The sequence below is a fragment of the Pan troglodytes genome, chromosome 6 (genome assembly GCF_028858775.2).
Source record: "Pan troglodytes isolate AG18354 chromosome 6, NHGRI_mPanTro3-v2.0_pri, whole genome shotgun sequence".
Taxonomy (NCBI): Eukaryota; Metazoa; Chordata; class Mammalia; order Primates; family Hominidae; genus Pan; species Pan troglodytes.
Genome location: NC_072404.2, coordinates 26,026,877 through 26,034,556, shown reverse-complemented (window position 1 = coordinate 26,034,556; position 7,680 = coordinate 26,026,877). Strand labels below are relative to the sequence as shown.

The 7,680-nt window shown below is 38.3% G+C and overlaps 1 protein-coding gene across 9 annotated transcripts in view; it reads left to right on the top strand.

Annotated features, from left to right (window-relative positions):
• MACC1 (MET transcriptional regulator MACC1) overlaps positions 1-7,680 on the top strand; it is a 78,811-nt gene that overhangs the window by 10,147 nt on the left and 60,984 nt on the right. The gene's annotated exons all lie outside the window — the stretch shown is intronic.

Below are 7,680 nucleotides of genomic sequence, written 5' to 3'. Positions count from 1 at the left end.
AAGAGATACCTGAGACTGGATAATTTATAAAAGAAAGAGGTTTAATTGACTCGCAGTTCTGCATGCTGGGGAGGCCTCAGGAAACTTAGAATCATGGTGGAAGACACCTTTATACAGGGCGGCAGGAGAAAGGATGAGTCCCAGCAGGGGAAATGCCAGACACTTATAAAAGTATCAGATCTCATGAGAAGTCACTCACTGTCATTAGAACAGCATGGGGGAAACTTCCCCCATGATTCAATTACCTCCCACAGGGTCCCTCCCATGACACATGGGGATTATGGGGATTACAATTCAAGATGAGATTTGGGTGAGGACACAGCCAAACCATATCAGTGTGTATATCCTGTTAACCTTTTAATGCCAATAATAGATATTATGAATGGATAATTTATAAAAGTTATGTAATATTTTTAGTTCACTTACCTATGTATTTCATAATTTTGATATCTTTGTGTATTCTTCTATAATACAAGTTTAAATTTTGCTCATTTGTATGTCATAATTTAAACAATCCTTTATTGATGAAAATACCTGTTTTTTTCCCTAATATTTGTTATTAGAAATTCAACATGGTGAATAGCGCTATGTTGCACATTGTTCAAAAATCCTAGGACATATCTGATTTATTTTAAAGATAAATTTCTAGAATTTGAATTATAGGGCCTAACATATAAAAGCGTTTGACCATATTATAGAGGAGAAGGAAAGTCCTTTTAAAATATTTAAAAATAGGCTGAGCACAGTGGCTCATGCCTGTAATCCCAGCACTTTGGGAGACAGAAGTGGGAGGATCACCTGAGGTCAGGAGTTTGAGACCAGGCTGGCCAACATGGTGAAACTCTGTCTCTACTAAAAAAAAAAAAAAAATACAAAAATTAACCAGACATGGAGTGGCACATGCCTGTAATCCCAGCTACTTGGGAGGCTGAGATAGGAGAATCGCTTGAACCTAGGAGGCGGAGGTTGCAGTGAGCCGAGACTGCGCCACTGCACTCCAACCTGGGTGACACAGCAAGACTCTGTCTCAAAAAAAAAAAAGAAAAGAAAAAGTTAACAATGGATTGAATTGATGAAACTTGCATTTTAGAAAGATTATCCTAAAAATAATTTAAAGGGCAAATAGAAAAGATTGGAGGCAGTTTACCAGGTCAGATTTATCACAAAAATCTAGGTGAGAAAATAATAAAGCCTGCACAAAAGAAGTCAAATTACTAATGGAACGTGGCAGAAGATTTTAGAGATCCTAATTTTGTAGAAGTTCATGGATTGGCAACAGTGACTGGGGGGCCGGAGGAGGTAAAACTGGTTGTGGATTACCTCTCAGTTTCTGACACAGGTATCTAACTGGGTGGATGGGGATGTCCTCATTCCTTTCAACATGAAAGACAAGAGAAACAGGTTTGGAAGGAAGAACAGATAAGTTGAGGTTGGCCAACTTTGACATACCTGTGGCCGTCCAAGTGGAGAAATTCCTTAAGCAATGGAACAGGTCTTGGAGTCAGGAGGCCAAATGGTTTAGAGATTAATAGATGTGCAAGTCAGCAATCCTTCAGTGTAGCTATAATCATGGCTGTGGATGGCTCTCCCAGGGGTGTTAAGAACTGCAGCATAAGATTAGGGTGCTCAGGGTGCTGCTCTCTGATGTAATAACATTAAAGTTTAATCAGAGAAAGAAACAGCCATAGAGGAGACTAAAAAGGAGAGATCAGAGAAACAGGAGAAAATCCCAATGGAAGGTAGAGTGAATAAGGACAAAGAAGGAGAACTTCTCAAGAAGGGAAAAGCTAACAGTGTCACATGTCACAGCAATGCCAAATAAAATAGAAAGGTGTCCTTTGAATGTCACTGGAAGTCTTGCCGAGAGCAGTTTCAGTAGAGTGGCAGGGATAGGCACTAGAATGTCATGAATGTACCTGTGATTCAGGAAGATGACTGTCCTCACTATGGGCAGAATGACTTAGGGAAGGAAGAGACAATAATGTGGGAGACAAGTGTGGTGAAGATGGGATCAGGACCCCAGAAAGGAGATAATAAAGGCTAACCCAAGGCAGGCACCATGGTATCAGAAAGAAGGGGCCTGGGTAGTGGATTTACCAAGCAGATGACGATAATGTGTGAGAAAGATGATGGAGTTCAAGAGGGCTCAAGATTTTCATCTAAAACAACAGAGAAGATTGTGAAACTATCCCAAAAGGCAGAACTAAGGAAAAGAAATAGACATTTTTGTTGATGGAGATAAGGAAGAAGAGATATATTGATGTGAGGTATATATGGAGGTGCCTGAGGGTAGGGTCAGTGTTCACATGGAAACAGTGTTCACATGGAGACATCAGAAAAGTGAATGCTACAGTTCTGCAGCTCTGGGGAGGGGTCTTGGTTGGGGACAAACATCATTGAGCTTTCCCATAAAAATAGGGATTTCAAATCATGGAAAAGGATGGAACGACTCAAGGAGATTACTGAAAGTGAGAAGAAACAAACAAACAAACAAAAAACCCTTGAGAAATGTTTAAATAAACAGATATCACAGGAGGAGCCACCACAGAAAACAGGGAAGAATGATCAAAGCAATAGCAGGAAAATAAGGAGAATATTATTTCAAATGAGTTTATATTTTTTGGTAACTAGGTGAGCTGTAAGAAACAAACTTTCTTTTCACAGGCGACTACCAAAAAAAAAAAAAAAAATAGATTGAATTACAGGTGAGGTGATGAAGTGGTTTTAGGAAATTGAGATCATGACCAAATCAGACCACACCACAGATCAAGCAGGATCAAGGAAGCCCCTTAGTATCTGGGCTTTTCCTAACTCCTGCTTTGTCCTGGAAAATATATTTTAAGAATATCTACTGTAATACTGTGATTTATTAATATGTTATCTTTGAGTTATTTTTTCCAACTTCTATGTTCTTTTGGTATGAAATTAAGCACCTAACTTTAATTGTATGCAATAGCTTTTGACTTACTTTCCTCCCAACTGAAGTTACAGCAAAAAGTTTATGATCAAGGCACATTGCTAAAAACTAATCTGTTTTGACATCATGAAAATCCATCAGAGGTAAAACTTTATGAGACTTTCTCTTCATGTTTTTTTCCATTCTAAAAAAAATAAATTGTATTTATATCCGATAAAGTATGAATTCATATATCAAACTTTAAAAAATTTACTGAAACTTGCTCATTGATAACCATGGTATCTAAATTTAATTATAGATCTAAATTTAATTATAGATCCTTAAACTAGTGTGCTAGGAGAGGCTCTTTATCCTTTCCTAGTTGAAAAATGTACAATCTCTGCTCACTGGGTCATCCTCATTTTGGATAATTTTAATAAACTGAAAAAGCAGTACAAGTATTACTTCTTTTAGAATATCAAGTATAAAGTATCATCTTTAAGATGTGGTGGTTAATTCCTCCTTATTTTCATGTAGCTTACAAACTTACAGTGTGAATGCAATTTTTATGTTATGCCTGTAATTCAACCTATTTTTCTGTAGTCGCCTGTGAAAAGTGTCTTTGTTACAGCTCACCTAACCAAAAAATATAAACTCACTTTTTCTATCATTGGTGTTTCATTCAGTTTTCCAGGTTGATCTTATAAACAAGTTGATCAATTATGTGGGAAGTGCTTTTCACTTGGACTCGGATTGAGACACAATGTCTCAGGATGTTCAGGCTGAAAAAAAATGTTTGAGATATGCCAAATAGAAAGACTCGAAGATCACATCCTAAAGAATTGAGCAGGCCGGGCGCAGTGGCTCATGCGTATAATCCAGCAGTTTGAGAGGCCTAGGCGGGTGGATCATGAGGTCAGGAGATCGAGACCATCCTGGCTAACACGGTGAAACCCCATACAAAAAATTAGCCGGGCGTGGTGGTGGGCGCCTGTTGTCCCAGCTGCTCTGGAGGCTGAGGCAGGAGAATGGCATGAACCCGGGAGGCGGAGTTTGCAGTGAGCCGAGATCACGCCACCACACTCCAGCCTGTGCAACAGAGCAAGACTCCATCTCAAAAAAACAAACAAACAAAAAGAATTGAGCAATAAATTGAGCAATAAATTCAGGCTTCAATATGTATCGAAATATAGTATTTATAAAGATAATAAGGAGAAACCTAAAGCAATTCTTCTGTATAATTAAAAATCAAAATAATATAAAAGCATGTACATACATATAACTTCTATTTTAAAATGCAAATGGAAACATATCTGGCTTCCTTTTTTTTACTTAATATATTTTAGTGTTGAGCCCACATTGCTTATGAAGGTACTGCTCTTTCCATTATGATTATGTAATTTTCCAGCCGTTAGCTATTATTACCAGAGCCACATTGATCATTTTTGCATAGAAACAGGTTGTTAAATTGAAAAAATTAATTAGGATTCCAAGACGATTGATTTCAGATACCAGAAAGAGGTATCTGGCAAAAATCCCAATTGGCAATATTTTCACAAATCTTGAGCTCCTCGCGGACTTCCAAGTTGCAATAAAAAATAAAGAGGGAATGAACACTGAGAGGATTTTGTGAGAATGATTTTTGAAGGACTATCCCAATCCAGAGGGGTAGGTGAGGAGATGAAGGATGTTATTGTTTCACCTCATTGCACATTCCAGGAAAGCTTGGTGTGTTTGCCTGCCTGGAAACCAGAGCTCAGGGTGGCTTTAGCTGACTTAAAAATCGGATGCATCATTCACTTCATAGGTATAGCCGTTGAAAGCTTCTCAGGATCTTCCAAAGTGCATGTATGCACGCACACACCATCAGCAGCAGCAGCAGCAGCAGCAATAAATATTTGCTGGTTCTCGAAAGGAGGGTCAAAGCTTCCAACTTCGGAGCCCTCAGTAGCAGCAGCTAGCTAGTTAGTTGGGCGATGGAAGAGGTGAGGTAGAAAAAGAGGAGATACGCACTTGTATCCCTCTTCCCCAAAGGCTGTAGACCCATATGGTGTGGGGAGGGGAGGATCAGTCTTGCCCTAGGAGATTGGTGCTGATGAAAATTTACAAATAATACTGCATTTTGAAACTTAAAATAACCCAGGACTTTTTTTATTTTTAATCTAAGAGTGACCAGGAGATATATGGGACCAACTGGGGAAATTTCATCAGTGGTATTAGAAAAAATTTCCCCCAATGAATAAATTTTTTAAATGCACAGCGGTGGACAAAAATACAATTGTACTTTGTTTCATCTTACCAATTGCTTTTAAGAAGGTTACATACTTATCTTTGCTCACATATAAAGAGAACATTCATTTTTAAACAAAGACAACATACAATCTATGGATTTCCAGAACAAAGTTAGAATTAATGAATTTAGACTAGGAATAACTGAAACTGAATCAGTACTCTAGCGCTACACTTTCCAAAAAGGTAAGCATTAGCCACATGTGCCCTTTAAATTGATGAAAATTAACAATTCAATTTCTCAATAAAACTAGCTCGATTTCAAGTGTTCAACAGCCACATGAAGTATGCTCAACAGCTGCATGAATGTAGCTATTATCTACCTGATTGGATAGGAGAGATATAGCACATTTCCAAAATCAAAAAGTTTTTGGTTCTCATCACAGATAGTAAATCATTTAATTCTCATAAAACATAGTGGAAAGGGAATAACAATTATTATTATTACTACTTAATAGATGTAAAATTGAAGATTGGAGAGTTTTAGAAGCTCGATCAGGTTTTTTGGTTCCGGGTCCCATTTTCTTTCCTCTAAAACACATTGATTGATTATCAAGGCAAGTATGAAATGTATCAACCACTTTGCTCTATGTCCGAAATACAAAGAGGCGTATTCTGGAATCTAGAAATTTCTAAAAGAAGGAAACTAAGCCCATCTCTATGTCATAGCTTTGATGGAAAACACAATCTTGTATCTGTTTCTAATACTTCCCATTTTACAGTCCATAAAATTAACTTAAAGAAGTTGATTTTACCAAAAGACTGTGAACAAATGGAAGAAGTTTTAGATAGCATTAATGAATTGCTAAGTAACTGCACTTGTCTACATTATCCTTTCACTTTGGTATGATTGTCGAAGAAACTATTCACTGGCTTGGATGTGCGGACATGGTTTTGAGACCAGACTCATTTTCTGCTGGCATTTGAACCCAGATAGCTTTTACAAATGAAGATAAATAAAATTCATAATAAAATCTTTATTCACACTAAACACCTAGGAGTGTGTGGGAATAACAGTTTTATTGGGGAAAGGAAATACAGGGGCCAATTGAAAAAACACGAAGAATAATTACCAGTAAGTGAGGTTTGAAACTCATTTCCTCTACAGGAAGACATGGGTCCAACTGGTACAGAGGTTAAGGTTCACGTTTTGCATCCTTGGAGACAGAATCTCAAAAATGGAATCTAAGGTGGTCTTAAGTGCAAAACCTCAAAAGGGTAATTTATAATCCTTGGAGTTTAGGAGTCGAAAACAAGGGACAAGGTGAACTCTGTCCACTTCTCTCCATTCTTACAACCACTTTCCTAGTTCAGGCCACTGCCCTTGCTCTTTGTCTCTAGTTCTGCTTCAACTTTTGCTTTCCACCTTCCTAAAATTTAAATCACAGATGAGATCATGTCATTGACTGAACTTAAACTCCTTTGCGTCTTCTTTAGGCTAAAGTTCAAGTTCCTCAGTCTGTGTGATAAGTATGTCATGACCAGCCTCTGCCTTTCTCTGCATCCTTCCCTCTTGCCCCTCCCCGGTCCTTGCCTCTGCCCTTATCCCACTGCTATGCCTCAGCCTTACTGAAGTGCTTGCTGCTTTCTGAACGAGTTCTGCTCACTCTTGTTTTTACACCATTGTGGATCATTTTCCTTTTACTTGAAGCACTTCATCCTACTTCTCCCTACAAATTTCACTGTGGAGCTTGCATTTGAACCCAGATAGCTCAACCTTCAGAACCCATTTCATAAATTCTACGTAATTAGTCCATGGGGGGACAGGCTGAGAGCCCCTCTTGGCCTCTTGTATTGCATGATCCTGCTACTTCTTTCTTCCCTCTCTTTAGTTAAAACCTCAGACTGTGTCACATCCTTCTTTTGAGTGTGACCAGCTCTCATTCACCAGTGAGATTCACTTAAATTTGATTCACCAATTCAGATGACATAGTACCACTTCTCTCCCTTTAGAATATTTTTTAAAATTAAAAAACATAATAATAGAAATCCATCCCACCAAATAACACCTAGTCATCTTGGAAGTTTTTAATAGGGAGAGGAACACTTCCTTGGTAGGCTTAGGTTGATACTTTTCTGAATGCAAAATGATATTAAAATTATGCAGCAATGAGTATGGCATGGACACTTGACCTGTCAGAATGTATGCTGGCCAGTATATGGTACTCAGGTATTCTTACTGGATATCCACCCTGCCTGGAAGCAGAGAATAGGCATGAAAATATTGAATGGCTCTTAGAAACTTCCAGGATTAGATAGCACCCATGTTTCTAGCTGGGGTTGTAGGGGATATCTCAGGTATCTGACTGTGCATCAGTGAAAAGATTTCTTCTGGCTCCAGCAAAAAAGAAATCAGGTGCTGATGGTCGAGTGCATTACTTCATCCCCCTTCTTAGGTAATTACATCACTCCGTCTCTCATGTCTTGTGCTGAGTTTGGCAGTTTCCTAAACTAAAAATTTCCTGTAATTAACCTACGCACTCTTGCCTGTTAAA